Genomic DNA, 25,619 nt, shown 5'->3' on the forward strand with positions numbered 1-25,619 from the left:
GATTCTTGGTAGTAGATAACGGTTCTTAATGGTAAGTTTGTTCAACTCTCGATAGTCGATACACAACCTGAATGTACCATCCTTCTTTTTAACAAACAAAACAGGAGCTTGGTCGAATGAAACCACGCTCTAAAAGTTCTTACAATTGGCTCTGGAGTTCCTTCATTTCACTGGGTGCGAGTCTGTATGGAGCACGAGCTATCGGTACAGCTCCTGGTATAAGATCTATTTGAAATTCAACGGATCGGTGTGGAGGTAGTCCCGGTAATTCTTTCAGAAATACATCAGGAAATTCTTTTGTGACGGGAACATCACTGATGTCCTTTTCTTCGGTATTGATTTTCTCGACGTGTGCTAGAACAGCATAGCAACCTTTTCTTATTAGTTTATGCGCCTTCAAATTACTAATAAGATTTAGCTTCGCGTTGCTCTTTTCTCCGTACACCATTAAGGGTTTTCCTTTTTCTCGTACAATGCGAATTGCATTTTTGTAACAAACGATCTCTGCTTTCACTTCTCTCAACCAGTTCATGCCGTTTATCACATCAAAACTCCCTAACTCTACTGGTATCAAATCAATCTTAAACGTTTCGGTAACCAGTTTAATTTCTCGATTTCGACATATATTATCTGCTTAAATTAATTTGCCGTTGGCTAATTTGAGTAAAAATTTATTATCCAAAGGTGTCACTGGACATCTTAATTTAGCAGAAAAATCCCTACTCATATAGCTTCTATCCGCACCCGAATCAAATAAAACATAAGCAGGTTTATTGTCAATAAGAAACGTACCCGTAACAAGCTCCGGGTCTTCCTACGCTTCTGCCGCATTAATACTGAAAACTCTTCTGCGGCCTTGCCCATTAGTATTCCCCTGATTTGGGCACGTAGTTTTGAAGTGGCCCTTCTTCCCGCATCCGAAACAAACAATGTGGGCGTTATTTGTTCCTCCAGTCGTTGGTCCGAAAGTTTTACACTTCGTCGCACCATGACCCGGTCTTTTACATTTGGTACATACAACCTTACAGTATTTATCCGGATGATATCCATCAGACCTATAGCATGGAGTTTTCTGATTGTTGTCGCCATTGTTGTTATTGAGATTGTTGTTGGGATTGTTCTTGTTGTTATTGGGGCATTTGTTGTAATTATTGTTGTTGAGACGTTTGTTGTAGTAGTTGTTGGGATTGCGATTGTTGTTGTTGCGGTTGATGTTGTGGTTGTTGGGATAGTTGATGCGATTGTGGTTGTGATTGTTGTTGTATTGGTGACTCTTGTCACTGGTTTTTTCCCACTTTCTCTTGACTTGCTTCGTTTTGGCCTCTTCGGCTGCCTGCTCTTTAATCATACCCTCAATTTGGTTCACTAGTTTTTGAGAAATTCGACTTGCCTTTTGTATGGAGGCGGGCTCGTGTGAACTCACATCTTCTTGAATCCTTTCCGGTAACCCTTTTACAAATGTGTCGATCTTCTCTTCTTCATCTTCGAACGCTCTGGGACACAATAGGCACAACTCTGTGAATCGTCGTTCTTACGTGGTGATATCGAAACCTTGCGTTCGTAATCCTCTAAGCTCTACCTTGAGCTTATTGACCTCATTTCTGGGACGATATTGCTCGTTCATCAAGTGCTTGGATGCTGACCACGGTAGTGCGTAAGCAGCATCTTGTCCTACCTGCTCGAGATAGGTATTCCACCATGTTAACGCAGTACCTGTGAAGCTATGCGTAACGTACTTTACTTTGTCTTCTTCAGTACATTTACTTATGGCAAACACTGATTCAACCTTCTCGGTCCACTGTTTCAATCCTATTGGACCCTCGGTTCCATCAAATTCCAAAGGTTTACAAGCAGTGAATTCTTTGTAGGAGCATCATACACGATTTCTAGTGGCGTTAGATCCATTGCTAGTTTCAGACTTATTTTTATTATTTCGCATTGCAGCCTGTACTGCGGCTACATTTGCAGCAAGGAAAACACGGAAGTCTTCCTCGGTCATATTCAAAGTATTTCGAGTAGTCGGTGTCATTTCCTTCAAAAATAATCAAATGAATCAAGTTATTCATACAGAATATTAAGAGTAGTTATTAGTATTTCGTAGCATGATATGAACTCATTTATAAAAGCTTTTTCTTCATATTAGAGTTTTATAATTTATAATTCAGGTAGTACCTACCCGTTAAGTTCATACTTAGCAACTAATATATAATTCAACTACTACAATTCTATATGAAAAACTGATAATAATATTTCGCGCTCAAACTTTTATACACTATTTTACAAACGTATAATACTGCAATTTTACATATAGCATGAAATATAGCACACAATAACTTTGATACAAGGTAGTTGCGAAGATAATTCCAGTTAATACGCAAGTTGTTCAGCAAAGGCAATAAAAACACGTAATTCATAGGTCCAGAAATAGGTCATACATTCTGGTTTTACTAATATTATTTCCCATCCTTGGTCTTGTGGAAAATAACCGTTGTGGCCATTAGCTAGGCAGCATGTTGTAACGTCATCAAAAGGACGAGGGTTACGTAATGCCCAACAGCCCTGTAACAATCTAAAAACCTTGTTTCTCACCCCAACTACTGAATCCGTCACTTGTGGGAATGTTTTATTTAACAGTTGTAATCCGATGTTCTTTTTCTCAATTTGGTGAGAAGCGAACATTACTAATCCGTAAGCATAACATGCTTCTATAAATTGCATGTTTGAAGCTATTTCTAATGCACGAAGTCCTATATTGGGATAGGTTGAGTCAAAATAGGTTCTCAATCCGTAGCGAAAAATTGCATCTGGGTTTCCCGCACTAAATGCCTTAAAGAAAACTCGGCGTAACTTAAAGTCTCCCCAATGTGATATACCCCATCTTTCAAAGGAAAGCCTCTTATGAACTAAGGCATGCCTGGAATGTCTTTCAAACGTTCGACAAACTAATTTCTCCATAAATAATTGTGCTGATGAATTCTGCCCGACTCTAGACAAGATTTCGTCAATCATATCCCCTTGTAGGTCTTCTAAAAATTTTAGTTGTCTATCCTTAACGTCCATTTTTGTTTTTATACTGTAAAATAAACAAGGATTAGAATCGTAAAAGATAATTAACAAACAATACAAGCAATTTTTACGTATATCTTAAAAGTACAAGCACACAACAATACATATATTACACAGCATGATTACAACTCTTTATTCCGACTCACTCGTTTCTTCTTCTTCGGACTTGGTTCGTTTGGCTAATTTCCTAGGGATACATGGTGATCCTTTAATACGAGCCGTCATTTTCACAAATGGTTTAGAAAAACCTAGTGGCCTAGATGTTCCTGGATTATTGTTAAAATCTAAGAAATACAGGCGTTTACGATACACATAAAGTTCATCAGGGTCGGAATCAGGTTTCTCTATTTTGATACCCTTTCCCTTATTATTCTCTTTTGCCTTATTAAATTGAGTTGGGATAATTTCTATAACATCATCGGAATCCTCATCGGGATCCGATTCATCAGAAAATTGGTAATTTTCCCAATATTTTGCTTCCTTGGTGGAAACACCATTGACCATTTTTAACTTTGGTCCATTGGTTGTGGATTTATTTAATCGTTTTACTGTAGGTATTAATATTTCTTCCTCTGAAACCTCTTCTTCTTCCGGTTCCTCATCTTTCGGTTCCTCCTCTTCCGGTTTCTCTTCTTCCGGTTCCTCCTCTTCCGGTTCCTCTTCGGAAATTTGTGAATCTTCCCAAAATATATTCGACTCTTCATTATTATTAGGTGAGTCGATGGGATTTGTACTAGAGGTAGACATCTATCAAACAATATCAAACACGTTAAGAGATTAATATATCACATAATATTTACATGTTAGTAATATGTAGTTTCCAACAAAAAGTGTTAACCAATCGTTTTTAAAGAAAACACGGTCGAAGTCCATACTCACTAATGCACCCTAACAAACTCAGTAAGATACACTAATGCAATTTCTGGTTCTCTAAGACCAACGCTCTGATACCAACTGAAATATCCCGTTCATATTGATTATAAATGTTCCATATTAATTGATTTCATTGCGAGGTTTTGACCTCTATATGAGACATTTTTCAAAGAATGCATTCGATTTTAAAACAAACCATAACCTTTAAAATATTACAACGATTATCAAATAATGATAATCTAAAATATAGCATTTTCACACGACCATTACATAATGGTTTACAATAATATTACACAACAATACATGTCTTCGAATGCAGTTTTTAACTACTATTATACAAGCATGTTGACTCCAACTCTTGTCCATAAATTAGCATGCAATAGCGAAAGCTCTTAATAATCACCTAAGAATAAACATGCTTTAAACGTCAACAAAAATGTTGGTGAGTTATAGGTTTAGCCTATATATATATATATATATATATATATATATATATATATATATATATATATATATATATATATATATATATATATATATATATATATATATATATATATATATCAAATCATAATAATAGACCACAAGATTTCCATTTCTATTTCTCAATAACATGCAATCTGCATAAAAATCAATCATATGATGAATACCTGGTAACCGACATTAACAAGATGCATATAAAATATCCCCATCATTCCAAGACTCACATCGGATATGATAAATTGAAGTACTAAAGCATCCGTAACTCGGATGAGGCTTGTTGGGCCAAATAGATCTATCTTTAGGATTCGCGTCAATTGGTGGCAATTATCATAAACACCAATTCTTAGGCTACCAAGCTAAAAAAGGGCATATTCAGTTCGATAATTCAACATAGAATGTAGTTTCGATCACTTGTGTCTATTTTGTAAAACATTTATAAAACTGCATGTATTCTCATCCCAAAAATAATAGATTTCAAAAGTGGGACTATAACTCACTTTCACGTATTTTCACTTTGTTGAAAAATAAGACTTGGCCACTGGTCGATTCACGAACCTATAACAAATATGTACATATATATCAAAGTATGATCGAAATATATTAACAACATTTTTATTACATTTTAATGATTTAAGTTTGTTAAGTTAACAGTCCAACGTTAGTAATCTACAACTAGTTGTCCACAGTTAGATGTACAAAAATAAATCAATATATATTATCTCGAATCAATCCACGACCCAGGGTATACAAGTCTCGGGCTAGATCACAACTCAAAGTATATATATTATTTTGGAATCAACCTCAACCCTGTATTGCTAACTCCAGCATTACTGCATATAGAGTGTCTATGGTTGTTCCGAAATATATTATATAGATGGGTCGATATGATATGTCAAAACATTGTATACGTGTCTATGGTATCCCAAGATTACATAATATATGTTAGAATACATGTGTAATACAATATAAGTTAGTTAAGTTATGATTTGTATAGATTTGTTACAAATTTCACGTAGCTACAACAAGCCAAATTATCCAATCTTGTTTTACCCATAACTTCTTCATTTTAAATCTGTTTTGAGTGATTCAAGTTGCTATGGTTTCATAATGAACTGAAATTTATGAAACTAAACAGAAAAAGTATAAGTTTATAGTCGGAAATACAAGTTACAATTCATTTTTGTAGAGGTAGTCATTTCAGTCGAAAGAACGACGTCTTGATGACCATTTTGAAAAACATACTTCCAGTTTGAGTTTAACCATGATTTTTAGATATAGTTTCATGTTCATAAGAAAAATCATTTTCCCAGAAGTAAAGCTTTTAAATCAAAGTTTATCATAGTTTTTAATTATCGAAACCAAAACAGCCCCCGGTTTAGCTATGACGGCGCATGTCCGGTTTTACGGTGTTCTTCGTGTTTCCATATTTTAAATCATTAAGTTAGCATATCATATAGATATACAACAAGTGTTTAGTTGATTTTAAAAGTTAAGTTAGAAGGATTAACTTTGTTTACGAACAAGTTTAGAATTAACTAAACTATGTTCTAGTGATTACAAGTTTAAATCTTCGAATAAGATAGTTATATATATATATATATATATATATATATATATATATATATATATATATATGAATCGAATGATGTGATGAACATCATTACTACCTCAAGTTTAGTAGGTAAACCTACTGGAAGTGACAAGAAATGATCTAGCTTCAAAGGATCCTTAGATGGCTTGAAAATGTTCTTGAAGTAGAATCATGACACGAAAACAAGTTCAAGTAAGATTTCTACTCGAATTAAGATAGTTATAGTTATATAAATTGAATCAAAGTTTGGATATGAGTTTTACCTTGAATAAGAAAGATAACCTACTATAAATAACAAAGGTTTCTTGATCTTAGATAATTACTTGGAATGGATTAGAAATCTTGGAAGTATACTTGCAAACTTGAAAGGATTTTTGAAGTGTTCTTGAAGTGTTCTTCCTATGATGATTATGGCTTGATTCTTGAAGTAGTTTTTGATGAAATTGATGATTTAGTTACTGGAAAAATTCGTTCATAGGTGTATGTGTGTGTTGAGAGAGAATTAGAAAGGAAAATGGAAATGAAATGAAGTGAATGGTGAGTGGTAAGTGGGGTTAAAAGGAGTTCTTGTTAGTTGACTAGTTCATGGTAGAAGTTAAACTTGATTAGTCATGCATGCCATAATCAAGAGTGGAATCCCATGCTAGTTTCTATTGGTATATACCCATAGTAAGTATGTCTAGAAGCTGGGTATAATACGAGTACGAAGACTGAATGAATATGAGTAGAATTGTTGATGAAAATGAATGAGAATGTAATTGTAAGCATTTTTGTTAAGTATGAGTGTTTTGATATATGTTTTGAAGTCTTTCAAAAGTGTATTAATATAACTTAATACACTACATGTATATACATTTTAACTGAGTCGTTAAGTCACCGTTAGTCGTTACATGTAAGTGTTGTCTTGAAACTTTTAAGTTAACGATCTCATTTAATGGGGTTAACCCATTGTTTATTATATCTAATGAGATGTTAAATTATCATATTATCATGATAACATGGTGTATGAATATATCTTAATACAATATATATATATATATATATATATATATATATATATATGTATATGTATATATATATATATGTATATATATATATATATATATATGTATATGTATATATATATATATATATATATATATATATGTATATGTATATATATATATATATATGTATATATATATATATATATATATATATATATATATTAAAACGTCGTTACAATGATAATCGTTACATAAATAACTCGTTTCGAAACTCTTAAGTTAGTAGTCTTGTTTTACATATGTAGTTCATTGTTAACACACTTAATGATATATTTAATTATCATTTTATCATGTTAAACATAGTGTATCAATATTTTAATATGATTCATATGTACTTAGTAAGACGTTGTTATAACAATAATCATTATATATATCGTTTCGAGTTTCTTAATTCAATAGTCTCATTTTTATGTATATAACACATTGTTAATATACTTAGTGTGATACTTACCTATGATAATTCTCATGTTAACTATATATATATATATATATATATATATATCCATATATATATATCATCATGTAGTTGTTACAAGTTTAAACGTTCGTGAATCGCCGGTCAACTTGGGTGTTCAATTGACTACATAAACTCATTTCAATTAATCAAGTCTTAACAAGTTTGATTGCTTAACATGTTGGAAACATTTAATCATGTAAATATCAATTTCATTTAATATATATAAACATGGAAAAGTTCGGGTCACTACACAAGTGACGAAGCCGTTAAGGGTACTTGATGGGCCATCACAGTTGGTATCAGAGCTTTGGTTGTAGGGAATTAGGCTGCATTGATATCGTTACCCCGAGTTAATAGGGTGCATTAGTGAGTCTAGTCTACAGCCCAACCTATAATGTATTATTATATGTGATTATTTGTATCGTATTGGTATGTATATTGTTTTCATATACGTACATCTCCTTCTTATGTTCTGAATCAGGGAGGAACTACCATTCCAATTTAAACGTATTCTCTGACTCATGAGAGCTATTCTTTTATAAGATCACCTCAGTTAGTGAAACCGTGGGATGTCATTCCCGACTTCTGAAATTCTTGACATTTCTATGTCATCTGTTGTGTTTATGGATATAACGTCTGAGTTATACTACGTGAAATGTCATTCATGACTTCTGCAATTCTCGACATTTCTATGTCATCTATTATGGTTATGTATATAACGTCTGAGTTATATTACGAGAGATGTCATTCTTGACTTCTAAAATGCTCGGCATTTTAATGTCAGCTATTATGTTTAGGTATATAACATTCTTGCTATATTACGTGCCTTTGTGCCGTTGTGCCCTTGTGCTTTGGTTTGAGAACCGAAAACGTGATTCATGACATTTAAATATTCTTGATACTTCAAAGACATTATTATGTATCGTTAATCTTATTCATTACTTTTGATGTTTTTGTCTCTTTGTGCAATCCTTAGCACACAGTTTAAGAAATTGTTCTAGAGAAAATTGTGTTGAAATTCGAGGTTGATCCCGTGTCCTAACCTTATGTAGTGCTATAAGAATGGAACTATGAATTAGTGAAATATAATGCCGTCTGGCCAATGGGATTATATTACAGTAATTCATATAGAAATTCCAATTTTGTGACATGAGGAATATAAGGTGAATCAGAGAAAATTTTTACATTACTCATTCAGAAATTCCAATGTTATTACGTGAGGAATGAAGATACTCATTATCTTATTTGTTGATATACGAAGAACTCGTTATAACCACATTATCTATCTCATGCTCATGAGTAGATTTAAAGTCTCTCATATACCATAAAAGTTGTGAATCGAGGAGCCGTAAACTTTACATTCATTTTTGTTAACGACATACCTCTTATTCCTTGATAATTTATCATCACTTGTTGAATCTGGGTTCACCCTATTACACTATGTCTAATAAAATGATAGTTCGATACTCACCACCTTATCCATGTTGGGAGGCATGGTACATATTCTTATGCGACTGGTAGTGACACCCCCGAAATTCCCTAAAGTGTACATCTTGTTATCTATTATTACGCTTTTGGCGTAGATTTTCATATGATTTCCATGAACACATTTGGAAATTCAATGGGGATAATCGACAATCACTTGTATGGATTTTATTTGAACCCTCAAGCGTCGAACTCACAAACACCTTACTATTTCATCCCTTATACTGAGATGGTAATTATCTCACGGTTATAATCTTTTGAAGAATTGAACCTACCTACTGGTATCTTTTGATTAATATGATCAAGAAAATTTTCACACTCGTGTGTTCGTTAAATAGCAGATTGCTCAGCACCATACGAGAAATGATGTTGTACCCAACTAACAATCGTTCACTATGAATTTAAAACCTAGGAAGAGATACATCGTCTGAAGTTCTTCCGTTTGTCAGCGGGTTCTGGCATGAACTAAATTCATCCATATTTTGACGTATCCTCTTCTTGGGTCAAAAATGGCTGAAGTTTATATATATATTTCTACCTTTACATTGGTACTATGTGATTCTCCACACACTCAATATGATTAAGGGTAGCGTTGATATAATTTTCATTATGCTACCTAAAGGTTGGCATCGCACAATTTGTTGTGCATATATGATAAGTTGTGACCTTTGAGTCATGAATCACTTCTTAAAGATCTTATGATACTTCATTTTGACTTGGTGCTAAAAGTATTAGCTGCACCAATCAATCATTACTCAGTCCCGTGAGTTCGCATTGCCTAATCTCAGGTTGGGACTTACATCTTCTCATTTACAATGTTGTGTGCTGAATATTTATCTTCTCACACAAACTTCTACATAGATAAAATTTGAGATCATCGGTTACATGTCGTAACCCTACCATTCGAACACTCACTTTAATGAGTCAACCTTATGTTGTTTGGTACATAAGAGCAGCGAGGTTTTACTCATCATGATAGATCCATTTACGCATGTTACGTTTTATCATTAAATGGTTATATATTAATGGTACTAACAATGGCAATTGACGTCATGTCTTTGCATAACTCTTACTCATCGAGGAAACTCATATTGTCCTGTCATTAAACTCAAATTAAGAATTTAATAGATTGATTTTCAATGATCATCACATATTCAAAAACCACTGCTTCAGCATGTCTTCATAATTGTATATGCGCATGTCATTTTATTTGGATCCCAATTTATCATGAAGACTTTACAACTGTCGGAATTAAGAGATTCATGTGTATGTGTGATAAAGGCACTTACTGCCACATCATGTAGAGTCCTCGGACATTCACTACCATTTTAACCATTCAAAATTGTTAAGTTACCCAAGGATCTTATTTGCCACACCTGTTGGAATGATGCTCTTTCTTATGTAACTCTAAGTTTTAACTTATTCTAAGAGATTCTCATTTAGTGATATTAACACCATCAGTCTTCCGACTTTAGTATTAGTCATAACTTGTTTGACATTTTGCAAAGTCAAGAAGTGATTCACTTCTCATCCTCATGCTCTATCCTTCATACCTCACTTGTCAGCAACAGCTTCGCACGTGAACAGTTTTGGCCCAAGGACTTATGTCCTGATAATAGTCAAAACCACATTTAATTCATTGGTTTTCATTACCCTGTAACATTGTTGATTAAATATCACCCGATGATTCAAAGATCTTTCACACGATCTTTCTTCAATTGTAACCTATGAAATACGAATACTCAGTTTATCAAAATTTTTTACACAACATTTCATTATGCGGTCCTCTCGAGATTTATGGATAAAGAGTATTTCCAAAATTTTATGTCATTTATGCATTTTTTTTTTATTTTGATCATATATGTATATATATATATATATATATATATATATATATATATATATATATATATATATATATATATATATATATATAATCATATGAATAAATTTACCTTTACCTATTTTGGTTAGTACATACTAAATTATACCTTCAAATTATTTTAAAACCACTCCTTTATTCAGTTGTTTAATTAAGCCAAACTGTTTTATGTAAAATGGTACACGTTGTACATACTTCTAAATTTACTAAGAATTTCGTTCCGTTTATGTTGTCACATCAAATGTTTAAAGGTTTTTCAAAACTTCTTTGGTTGATTATATTAAAGATTTTCGTATTAGTCTACACCAGGTATGGACCACACTTCTTCTCATCCTCCGTTTAGGGATGAAACTTACCATTAAGATCCTTGTTAAAAATTCTTACGCCACTTTGGATGGCAGTTTTATAAAATTTGTTGGAAAGTCTTTGCGCTTATAAAATGTTCCTTTTAAGGTTAGACATGGCCAAAATGCGGGTCGATAAATCAGTTTTCTAAGGTACACTCAGTGGTCACCCTATCATAAGAAAGGCACTGGTGGATTTCTACCCCAACTGTTGTTATAGTTGGTATCACAGATAGATATTACACTAGGCCATTTGAGAAGTTTCTACTCTCGATAATTCACGGCTAATCGCAACACCCTCGTAGGCATCAATTCTATTATTCAATATTTTGAGGTACAAGAAATCATGTTGGAGGTTCTTCTCACTCGGAGTCAACTATTCTTTATAACCAATGATTGACGTTTCTTCTCAACTGCACATGAACTTAAGAATAAGGATGAATCCTAGATTGACTCGTACATCGTGCGAGGAGTTCACTCTTGTTGAGAGATCACACCTTTCGTGATTTTTCTTTTCGGAAATGTAATGTAAATTACTTTAAAAATCTATGATTATCGTTATCCTCTTTGAAGGAATTGCCTTAAATGTCTATAACACTGATTTGATTACACCAAATATATCTCCTCTCATTGGTTGAAACTATATGTTATTTTAGTTGATTTTTTTTCTCACCTTCGTATCAACCTATAACTGAAATCATGTAGTACATTATGTAAATGTGCTTTCATTTCTTCCAAGGGTAAGTTCACAACGATATCTTTCACTGATCGCTCAGACCGTTTCGAGGACACTTTAAATAATTATGGCTTTCCTTGCATGAAAGTGTGATTAGTGACTTTCAGCTATAATTTCGATTCATTTATTCATATAAGACGTTTCTTAAATATCGGTTTCATTATGCCTATAGTTATTTTTCGAATCATGAGGTTCGTAACATAGGTAGCTAATGCTATTCGGACATCAAATTGCATGGTTGTGATCACCAGGTATTCCGCTCTTTTTGTCGACCTTTGTATTGCGACATAAACGCTCAATGTATTAGATGAGCTTAGTAATGTTCATATTGCATTTCATGCATCCAGTTACCCAAATGCATGTATGGCTAAAACACCATCATACCTTTTGAGGAAGTTAATACCGATGATACGTTCATGTTATCGGGAAACGAAATTAAATTATTGATCTTAAGATCAAGAAACTTAATTAGAGTCGTATACATATTTTTATTGTTATACGCCGGAACACCTTCCAAGGTAAGTAGTTCACTTCTGAGAACAGGAGTCCCTTAGGACATTGATACGATCCTTTTTTCTTCAAATTTGGTACCGTTGATGGTCACTCCTCAAATTTCGGGACGAAATTTCTTTAACGGGTGGGTGATGTAACGACCCTACTTTTTTCGTTATTCTTTACCGGTTATATTTAACTTTTGTTAATTGGTATATGTGCCATATCATTTCTATGACTTATTGTAATGACCCGGACTTTTTCGATCGATCTATACTTATAAGATTAATATTTACATAAATTAAACCTTACCAACATGATAAGCAACCCAAATTGTTGAGACTTATATTTTTGAAAAGAGATTTACACAACGTTTGACCGTCTAGTTTGACCGATGATATCACGAACTATATAACATATGATAATTATATGTTTGTGTATATATATGTATATATACATATTTAACATGATCTAAGGATGTTTTAATATCTCATTTTGTATTAATAACAATAAGTTATAAGTATATTTTGAAACTACTAACTTAAGTTTTCAAAACGATAACTTTAAGTAACGTTTTTTGATATAAATACTTATAACCTATAATGTTTATACATATATCGTATATGTAATGTATTTAATCACTTTTTAAGGACTTAAATACATAAAACAATATAAGTATATTCACAAAAGATAACTATATTTGAATCCTCGTTCCGTTTTCACAAGATTTCTATACGTATATCTAGAGTATATGTACTCGTATCATACCTAACTTCTATATGTATTTACTATTGGTATATACACATCAAATCACCACCTAACTAGCCCTTGTTACTGCCCTAAAGTAGAGGTAATTACTTTTGTAAGATAGTATGACTAATTACACAAGATTACAAGCATGGAAATTTGTCCATGTCCCCCCCCCCCATTCACGTTTTTAATGGGGGTATTCTCACCTCATTTTGGTTCAACTTCTATCATCATTTCTCTAGCTAAACACACACAATTACTAGCCTCATGTCTCTCTAAGAACTCCAGCAAAAATCCTCTCAAGAATCACCTTAAACACCACCATAACAAGATCAAACAAAAACACTACAAAAATACAACTTTCATTTCAAGTTTATGTCTTAAGTTGCTTCCAATCTTTCATCCAACTCCATCACTCTTTTGGTTCTAGGTTTTTACTTCTCTTTTACAGCAATCTTGTCCAAGTAACTTGAGGTAGTAACTTTGTTCATAACCTTATTCGATTCATATATATATAGCTATCATATTTTATGGTATACAATTTTAACAACAAGAACATAGTTTGAATGATTTCAAACTTGTTTGCAAACTAAATAGATCCTTCTAACTTAACTTTTAAAATACTTCAAGACCTGTAATATATCATAAATATATGCTAATTTAGCAAGGTATAACTTGGTTTTTCAAAGAACACCTTAAAAACTGAATTTACGACGTCGGAGTGTAACCGGGGGCTGTTTTGGGTTGGATAATTAAAAACTATCTTGAACTTTGAATTGGAGGCTTATTTTCTGGAAAATTGATATTTACTATGAATATGATAACACATAAAAATTTCATGATTTAACTCAAAGTATAAGTATTTTTAGAAAAATAATCATTTAATGTTGTTTACATAAGGGAAAATGATCAACTTCATAAGTTTCACCAAAGTTTGACCTATGACCTGTGATTTCGAATACAAACTAAGGTATTTACAGTTCATATTCTTAAAGAAGGACTCGATCCAAGGAAGTGGCAAGTTGAACCAACGAAAACGGAGTTGTAACGAAGAAACTATGACCAAAACAAGATCTGATATCCAAAACTAGTTTAGCCACGAAAATAATTGGAGAAAAATTAAATGAATCACATCTTTCTAAAATAACATGATATTTTATATATATGTACTCATAATTTAATTTTATATATTTCAGGACCACTCGTAAACAATACGAGAAGATTAATCATAAGATCCCATGATTGTACGCAACACGTCATTTGACAACACCGGTACTTTATGTACGCAACACGTCATTTGACAACACCGGTACCATGGGTCAAGATTAATCCCGACCAATACAAATACGATGGGGTTTTATTTATTTCGATGGGGGTTTTATTTATTAAACACCTAAATATGAACTATTAAAATTGAATTACTAACATCGGACTGCTAACTACGGACTAAGAAATTATTAAAACTATTAAAAGTATAATAAGTATATATATGTGACGATTGTTTAAAATGGAAATATATTGATAAACTATATATGGATAGGTTCGTGATATCAACCGGAGACCAAGTCAAAATATATATATCTTCAAGGCAAAAGTGAGTATATAGTCCCACTTTTAAACTCTAAATATTTCGGGATGAGAATACATGTATTTTATGTTTTACGATATGGACACAAGTAACTGAAAAATATATTCTACGTTGAGTTGTACCACTGGCATACTTCCCTGTAGCTTGGTAACTAATATTTGCAGCGGTATTGTAAACGCGAATCCTGTTGATAGATCTATCGGGCCTGACAACCCCAACCGGACTGGACGACCAGTATTCAATGGTTGCACAGTACTTCGTTTCGTGACTACACTTGGTACGGTGTAGTAAGATTTCATAATAAAGGGAATATGCGACGTGATTAAATGTTAAGTATGGTTATCAAGTGCTCAACCACTTAGAATATTTTTATTAAAATGTTTATATATGAAATCTTGTGGTCTATATATATTTATATCGCTACCGGCATTAAACCTATATCTCACCAACTTTATGTTGACGTTTTAAACATGTCTATTCTCAGGTGATAACTAAAAGCTTCCGCTGCAACATGTTGAATTTAAACAAGATCTTGAGTATGCGTATTTGTGTCAAAAATAAAACTGCATATCGGAGGATTTGTAATGTAAAATATGCTAGAAATCGTATTGTTATCATCACATGTAAAGTTTGTAAGTCTAAGATTATCGCTAAACGATAATCATCTTTTTATTGTCTAAATCCTGTATTAAAATAAGAGTTATGGTTTGTAATGTAAAATAAATGCAGTTGTTCTTTTAAAAATGTCGCATATAGAGGTCAATACCTCGCAATGAAATCATACGTTATCTAACTCGTTCTTATGGTTAAGGACGGGTTATGACATGTGGTATCAGAGCGGTGGTCTTAGCAAACTAGGTTTGCATTAGTGTGTCTAACTGATAAGTCGTTAGGATACATTAGTAAGTCTGGACTTTGACCGGGTCTGATTTAAAAACCATTGCTTATCATTGTTGGTTAAAATTTATATGTAAATATTATGTAGTACTAATGGGTTAGTTGTTGTGTGATAGATGTCGGGCTCAAAACTTGTTATCACATTCAGCGACTCCGAACCAGAATCTTCAGATGGTGTTCCAGTCATTAACCTATCCGATGACGAAAATGATATCTTTGGGGAAGACTCACAAATTCCGGATGAACCGACTATAGAGAACCCGGAAAGTGAACCCGAGGAGGAAAGTGAACCCGAGGAGGAAAGTGAACCCGAGGAGTAAAGTGAACCCGAGGAAGAAATACAGGAAATTACAAAAGACAAGTTCGAACTAGGAAAGAAACGAAAGGCTAATGAATTAGAAAATTCAAATCCCGAGTTTAGTAAGGATGATGTGGCACCAACTCCACAAGACACTACCACCCCTATTCCCGCTATTCCTATTCGTTCTATCCCGGCATCCAGTTCTTCAGCCCCACAGCCAAAATATAGGCAGACAGCTAGGATAAGCGTTAAGCGATTCATTGAACCTAAACGTCCTAGAAAATAGACCAAACGATGCGCTGCCGTATTAAACCATGGGATCATATAATGTTTTGTATAATATTATTAGTATGGTTTGCTTAATGTTCGATGTAAGATAAGCATATGTAAAATAGTGAAGTATGAAATGCAATAATTTTCCATGGTTAAGTATTATTTAGATGGTAGTAATTGGTTCTGTACTAAGCTATTAAGTATGGACATTAACGGGTAGGTACTACCCTAGATATAATTATAAAACGCTAATAAGAAGAAAAGGCTTTTATAATAATACCTGGTTCATATTATTAATAAGCTATAATGTACTGTAAATATACACTACATCTATAATATTCCATGTGAATAATTATTTTCTTTTCATTCTTATAAAAGAATATGGCGCGATTGAATCGAATGACGGAACAAGAAGTTGAGGAATTCATCAACCAGCGAGTGAACGACAGAATGTTATGGGTCGAGGCTGCAAGAGCTGCTGCAGTTAACCCAAATCCTCGTGTAGGATGCACCTACAAAACTTTTCAAGCTTGCAAGCCTTCATCATTCAGTGGAACAGAAGGACCGATCGGTTTAACCCAGTGGATAGAAAAGATGGAGACTGTGTTTAAAATCAGTGGTTGTGTTGAAAAGGACATGACCAAGTATGCATCGTGCACTTTACAAGATAGTGCACTCACGTGGTGGAAAAATTATGTGAAGGCTGTAGGAGGAGATGTAGCTTATGATACTCCATGGGAAGAATTCAAAATAATGTTAATCAACGAGTATTGTCCAAGGAACGAGGTTAGGAAGTTGGAAGATGAATTACGAAGTCTGAAGGTTGTTGGTACTGAAATCACCAACTACAATCAGCGATTCATGGAATTAGTTTTGCTATGTCCTGAATTGGTTCCAACCGAAGAACGGAAGATTGAAATGTACAAAGATGGTTTGCCCAAAAAGGTCAAGGCAAATGTTACAGCATCGAAACCTAAGGCAATTCATGAAGCTATAACCATGGCAAATGAACTAATGGATCAGGTCATCATGGATAAGAAAGTATCCAATACTGATGTGAAGGTATCAGGTAACAAAAGAAAGTGGAATGGAAATTATGATCGAGGTAACCAACAACAATCTTTTAAGAAACAAGAAATCACGCAAGGTGCGGGTAGTGGTTTAAGCTTTGGTTATAAAGGACAAAATCCTTTATGCAACCGATGCCACAAACATCACTCTGGTTACTGTAATGTGGTATGCAACAAATGTAATCGAAAGGGTCATCTTGCTGAAGATTGTAGGGCTCTCGTTACAAATACAAATGGTACCAAGACTCCTGCCACTAATGCAAATAGAACTGATTTGGCTACCATTACTTGTTATGGGTGTGGAAAACAAGGTCACTATAAGAGCCAGTGTCCGAATCCAGAGAAGAATAATGGATCTGCACGTGGAAGAGCATTTGTTATTAATGCTAGAGAGGCGTGTGATGACCCGGAGCTTGTTACGGGTACGTTTACCATTAATAACTTATCCGCATCTATTATATTTGATACTGGTGCCGATAGAAGTTACGTGAGTAGAGGCTTTTACGCTCAATTGAATTGTTCATCATTACCTCTAGATGCTAAGTACATGATTGAGTTAGCTAATGGTAAACTAATTAAAGCCGATAAAATTTGCCGTGATTGTAAAATAAATTTAGCCGGAGAAACATTTAAAATTGACTTAATACCCGTAGAATTAGGAAGTTTTGATGTAATAGTCGGCATGGACTGGATGTCCAAAGTAGGAGCTGAAGTTGTGTGTGCCAAGAAGGCAATTCGCATTCCTTGTAAGGATAAAATGCCGGTGATGATATATGGAGAGAAGGGTAACTCAAAGCTAAAACTCATTAGCTGTTTGAAAGCCAAGAAGTGTTTAGAAAAGGGATGTTATGCTATTCTAGCACATGTTAATAAAGTCGAAAAGAAAGAAAAAGAGAAGTGCATCAACGACGTGCCTGTGGCAAGAGATTTTCCTGAAGTTTTTCCGGAAGAGTTGCCGGGATTACCTCCATTTAGATCTGTAGAATTTCAAATAGATTTAGTACCAGGAGCTGCACCAGTTGCCCGTGCTCCATATAGACTTGCACCGTCCGAGTTAAAAGAACTTCAGAGGCAGTTAAAAGAATTACTGGATCGTGGATTCATACGACCAAGTACTTCACCGTGGGGAGCTCCGATTCTATTTGTTAAAAAGAAAGATGGATCTTTTAGGATGTGTATAGATTATCGTGAATTAAATAAGTTAACTATCAAGAATCGGTATCCACTACCGAGAATTGACGACTTATTTGATCAACTGCAAGGATCATGTGTGTACTCAAAAATTGACCTAAGATCGGGCTATCATCAATTACGCGTCAAAGAAGAAGATATACCGAAAACTGCTTTTCGGACACGTTATGGTCATTACGAATTTTTGGTCATGCCGTTTGGGTTGACAAATGCGCCAGCTGTATTCATGGACCTCATGAATCGAGTTTGTAGTCCATATTTAGATAAGTTTGTTATCGTTTTCATTGATGATATTCTTATCTATTCTAAGAGTGTGCAAGAGCATGAGCAGCATTTAAGGTTGATATTAGAGTTGTTGAGAAAAGAACAGCTATATGCTAAATTTTCTAAATGTGCTTTCTGGTTGAAAGAAGTACAATTTCTTGGCCACGTTGTTAGTAGCAAAGGAATTCAGGTTGATCCAGCAAAAATTGAAGCCATTGAAAAATGGGAGACTCCTAAAACACCAATGCAGATACGCCAATTTTTGGGTTTAGCCAGTTATTATAGAAGGTTTATTCAAGATTTTTCCCGAATAGCTAAGCCGTTGACAGCATTAACGCAAAAAGGGAAGAAATACGAATGGACCTCGGAACAGGAGAACGCATTTCAATTACTGAAAAAGAAGTTAACTACGGCGCCTATTTTATCGTTACCTGAAGGGAACGATGATTTTGAAATATATTGTGACGCTTCGCGACAAGGTTTTGGTTGCGTTCTTATGCAACGGAAGAAAGTTATTGCATACGCATCCCGACAATTGAAGATTCACGAGCGGAATTATACGACGCATGATTTAGAACTGGGAGCAGTCGTGTTTGCATTGAAGATATGGAGACACTACTTGTATGGGGTTAAATGCACTGTGTTCACTGATCATAAAAGTCTTCAACATATTTTTGATCAGAAATAGCTGAACATGAGGCAACGTAGGTGGGTCGAGTTAATAAATGACTATGATTGTGAAATTCGTTATCATCCCGGGAAAGCGAATGTGGTGGCTGACGCACTAAGCAGAAAGGAACGAGAACCAATTCGAGTACGAGCGATGAACATAAAAATTCGCATGAATCTCAACTCACAAATCAAAGAAATTCAACGAGAAGCACTTACTAAAGAAAATATAGGAAATGAAATAATGAAGAAGTATGAGAAGCAACTCGTTATACGGGAAGATGGAATTCGATATTTTGCAAATCGTATTTGGGTACCGAAGTTGGGTGGATTAAGGAAGTTGATATTGAACGAGGCACATAAGACAAGATACTCGATACATCCTGGAGTTGGAAAGATGTATCAAGATCTTAAGACACATTATTGGTGGCCTAATTTGAAGACAGACGTTGCAACATATGTTGGGGAATGTTTAACTTGTTCCAAAGTCAAAGCAGAACACCAAAAGCCGTCAGGGTTACTTCAACAACCAGAAATCCCAGAATGGAAATGGGATGGTATTACCATGGATTTCATCACGAAGTTACCAAAGACTGCCTGGGGATACGACACCATTTGGGTAATTGTTGATCGTCTTACCAAATCTGCACATTTCTTGCCTATAAAGGAAACGGATAGAATGGAGAAATTATTACGATTATATATAAAGGAAATAGTTTCAAGGCATGGAATACCTATTTCCATTATATCTGATCGTGATAGTAGATTTACCTCAAAGTTCTGGCAATCACTACAGGAGGCACTAGGAACTCGTTTGGATATGAGTACCGCATATCATCCGCAAACCGACGGGCAGAGTGAAAGAACAATTCAGACTCTTGAAGACATGCTCAGGGCATGTGTGATCGATTTTGGAAACGGATGGGATAAGTATTTACCGTTAGCAGAATTCTCGTATAATAATAGTTATCATGCGAGCATTAAAGCTGCGCCATTCGAAGCATTGTACGGAAGGAAGTGTAGATCTCCTATTTGTTGGAATGAAGTAGGAGATCGATAATTAACTGGACCCGAGATCATCCATGAAACTACTGAGAAGATAGTGCAAATCAAGAAGAAATTGAAAACAGCCCGTAGTCGCCAAAAGAGCTACGCCGATGTCCGAAGGAAACCATTAGAGTTTCAGATCGGTGACATGGTTATGTTAAAGGTGTCACCTTGGAAAGGTGTAATACGTTTTGGAAAAAGGGGTAAACTAAACCCAAGGTATGTAGGCCCGTTCAAAATTATCGAACGCATCGGACTGGTAGCTTATCGACTCGAGTTACCGCAACAACTCGCCAGAGTACATAATACATTTCACGTCTCGAACCTTAAAAAGTGTATTGCAAAGGAAGACCTCACCATTCCTCTTGAAGAAATTCAAGTTGACGAGAAACTACAATTCATAGAAGAACCAATCGAGATCATGGACCGTGAAGTTAAACGGCTCAAGCAGAGCAACATACCGATCGTTAAAGTTCGTTGGAATGCACAAAGAGGTCCCGAGTTTACTTGGGAGCGAGAGGATCAAATGAAACAAAAATACCCGCATTTGTTTCCCGATGACGCAAAATAGGTACGATTTTAAAATTTCGGGACGAAATTTATTTAACGGGTAGGTACTGTAATGACCCGGACTTTTTCGATCGATCTATACTTATAATATTAATATTTACATAAATTAAACCTTACCAACATGATAAGCAACCCAAATTGTTGAGACTTATGTTTTTGAAAAGAGATTTACACAACGTTTGACCGTCTAGTTTGACCGATGATATCACGAACTATATAACTGATGTGTGCGATCGAGACCTTTATTTATGAACGGATTTGAGTTGTTTTGTTACACGAATTGATTTATTGTATATGTGGTATTTTATAGATTTTAGGTTGATTTCACACATATATATAGGCAACTAGTCCTATCCGTGTAGTTTAGTTTGTCGATAAATCCGATTCGTTCCACAGGGAGATGGAGTGTTTAATGGTTTTTAATAGTCTTTGATGTCAAACTTAATTAAAGGGGGTTTTGGATTAGGAATTTATAGTATAACAGTAAAAGAAAATAACTTAACTAATTTACTAAATAAAATTACAAGATTACAATAATTAACTTAAAAGGGAACTAAATTAATTTATACTAATTTTTATGCGACAATTATATTACTAGATGGTAATTAGTAAAATAGTAATTTTTAATAAAACTATATATTTAGAATTTTGTTTTGAGCAACTATAATAGAAACTTATTTAATTTAACTAAAATACATTTTTCGTAAAACTAATACAAATTAAAAGGAATTTAATTAATTTACTAATTATAAACTAGTTACAATTTATAAACCTATAATGATTAATACTAATTTTAGGATTAAAACATGTATTTAAGTATTTTAAATAACTTTAACTAATTAACTTAATTAAAATAACTAAAATAACTAATAACCTAAATATATATAATTAAATAACAAAAACCCTAATTTTAACCTAGCTGTACTGTAGCCGCGTTTTAGCCTTACACGATTCGTGTGACCATACACGATTCGTGTACGTGTAAAAATATGTGACAACTTAACTGTTACGAAAAATAACTGTTTTTATGTATTTTTTATACTTTAAAACGATAATTCGTAAATAATAATGATAATACTTTTATAAGAAATATAAATAAGATAATTGGGAGTGTTTACTTAATTGTGTCACCCCTAGGTCCATGGATTGTTTTAAGTTTACGCCCTATTTAAAATGTTTTAGTATTGAACTTTACATTTTTCTCTCGAATAAATATAAGGTTACAACTTAACTAAATAAAATCTAATTTTCATTGGATTCTTTTTAGAAAGCTACTATTCCCTAAGTATTTAAATTGAGACCTAGCCTAGTTTTGACCTTCGCCAATACCCAAATTATAACGGTTTCCCTTTTTATAATTTCACCTTCATATAATTTATTGATATCACCCAAACCACCGAAGTTTATTTCTAAATTGGTGTTAATAACTTATCCATAAATTCGTCTAGATCATTTTTTAATGTTGAAGCTTAATTTATGTAAATAAATATAACTTTCGTTATTTAAATTTAATAAATTAAGTGGCAAGGGTTAAATATCTAATTACATAAAAATGGTTCTTTTAACTAGGCTCAATATTAAAAATACTAAAGTTACATTTTAACTTTTACTAATGGTAACAATCCATTTCACTAGGGGCTCTACATTTAAGCAAACACTAGGGAAATTTAGCTATTCATTACACTAGGGTAGACATAAAAATATAGATATGCAAACATAATAACAACGCTAATTTTAACAGAGTAAACTTACTAAAATATCTTCACTTGCATTAACTTCAAATGGTAGAAAAATTACAATAATAACACCCCTTTCACGCGTACAATAACACCCTTTATCACGAACAATACCCCCTTAATAATTGAAACTATTTTTACAGCGTAATAAAATTGACAATATATTTAACTATAGTAATTATTATGTAAACTTGTGTATTCTCTGTGTTATATTGTGTCCTTCTGTCTCTGAACGTACTCTGTATTTAACATAGATGTAGTAGGTAGTAGTTGAGTCAAAAGTTTGTTGAATCCTGCTGTAGCACAATTGAGAAAAAAGTATTCTTTTAAAACAAAAAAAGCAGCCGCCCCACTTTCATTTGGAATCTGTTTCTGGTCGAAAGATTACACGATTCGTGTAGTTGTACACGTTTCGTGTAAGTACAATTCTTTGAGGTTGTAGATTTTTTAGTTACGGACGTCTAGACACCTGATTCGCCTTTTTTCGAGTCCGTATGATTTAGTTATGATTTTTCTCGTGCAGGCGCGCTGATTTCGTGATTTCGATCATTTTGACTTGTAGTCTTGAGGCGCGATGTTGTAGTCTTTTGTTGCTCATTAGAAGTCTTCATTTTATCTTCATTTTGATCTTTATATCATTGAAAATCCATAATAACATTTCATTCGACGCTTTGGACATTTTTACCAATTACAAACCGAAAACTACTCGAATACACATAAAAATCATAACATTTTGGATTGATATTGCGACGAAGTATATGTATATTTATAGCAATATCAAATTACCCCACACTTGAACGTTGCTTGTCCTCAAGCAATTACATCTTTTAACAGAATTAGAACATTATATATTTTTCTTTATCGAACATTTAGATCACACAACACACACTACACGAAATGAAACACACGCTATATGAAATATATTACACAACACAGTATTTATTGGATCACACGCACACCACACGAAACGAAGTTCTGACAACAGAAACAAACATGAAACTCGTGATTAGGGTTTAAAAATTTGGATCCTTAGGGAAAATTGGACCTTGTGAAAACGTTTTATGATTTTATAAAATGTCATGCTAGTTTTTACACTAGACACGTTTTCCGGTTTTAACCTCAAATTCCGGTTGAGGGTAACTGAAAACCGTAGTCTCAGTCGGCGATTAGCAAGCTATTCGCCCCCATGATTGTAGTATCATGGAACTTGAAGCCAAATGTCCAAAAATAGTTTTACACAAATATAATTCATAAAATAGCATAAGTTTTAGAACAAAATTATATCGTGTCCAAATATCATCGGTGAACCATGAGTTTGCACACCTCAATTTGTTATGGCATATGTATGTTGACCGCGGTCAAACATAGATGCAGTTAATCTTTACGGAGATCATCCATCTGGGGATTAGATTCATTAGTCTTAAAAGCTAATTTGCAATGTGCCCCCCCATTGTACGAGACAGATCCATCTCATGGTTAGGATAAGTCTGACCACCAAAAACCCTGTTTGATGCTGAGGTTAGGTGGATTTCCAGCCGATTTTAGGGATGACTTTTCAAGATTTTTCGTCAACCTACAGCTGTTCTGGACTACATCTTCTAACATAAGTTAGCAAGTGTGTCAATTCGGAAGACTTTACTTCCTTACGGGATGGACTTGATTCATCCTCTATTACTCGTGATAATGGAATATTCAGGTTTATACGTTCCTTAGCAATGATATCTGCAATAAACTTCAAAGAAACATGTGATAAATGGTTCTCAATATAAGGATTTATAAATTCTTGTTATAAATGGTTTTCTTTTATAAGTTTTAAACAAATAAACTTATGTATTTTTAATGTATGGAGACAACAATTTCGGTTTTTACACCTGATCTTTAATTGCTCGTAGTTACCTTAAAAATTGATTAGATACATTTGTTTAAAAATTTTCAAATTTTCATAAAAACCAATAACTTATTAGTTCTCGAGAATTTATATATTCCCACCCCACACTTAAGATTATGTAATGCCCTCATTACATAAAATCAGATAATAATGTATAAATTTGAGAGGACAAAAAGTGTAGAGTATTTGGAACTTCCTTTGTTAACCGATTTGGATTTTCAAATTGTTTTACCTATGATCATATCCAATGTTTGTATCACAATGTAATTTGATGTTTCGTTTCGTCTAATTGCATTTTCGTCTGTACCTGTCAAAACCATGTTAAAAACACACAAAATATGGGGTTTTAATTCAATCGTACAACACATTTTTTTACCCCACACTATATTTTCTTGCTAATATATAAAAAATAAAAATATAATAAGTTTCAATACACGCCAAAAAATTATGTTATTACAAACTAATTTTTTTTTTCTTTTTATATATTTTTTTTATAACTTATAATCAATTAAATTTAAAATATCTTTTATAAATTTATATTTGTAACGGAAATTCGGTTGTTATACCTGATCTTAATCCGTTTATAAATTTTTAAATTCAATTTATAAAATTCAATTCATTAAAAGTTAAAGTTTTAATATTTTCGAAAACAAATTTAAAATAAAATAAAAACACTCTATTTTTGTGTTAAAAAGATTAACATTTTTAAATTTTAAAACAAGTATATGAGAAATACAAATAAAAAGGAATTTAAAATAAAAACGAGACACACGAATGGGACTATTTACAATTTGTGAAGTTTATTAGCGAGTCGTTCATGCGACTCCACCCTAATTTTAACTAACGTCTGGGTGATAAACATCACCCTTCTTTACTCCAATAGAACCATTACCGCAACCATTCTTACCACTAATTTTTGA

The sequence above is a fragment of the Rutidosis leptorrhynchoides genome, chromosome 6, assembly GCF_046630445.1.
Source record: "Rutidosis leptorrhynchoides isolate AG116_Rl617_1_P2 chromosome 6, CSIRO_AGI_Rlap_v1, whole genome shotgun sequence".
NCBI classification, from domain to species: Eukaryota; Viridiplantae; Streptophyta; class Magnoliopsida; order Asterales; family Asteraceae; genus Rutidosis; species Rutidosis leptorrhynchoides.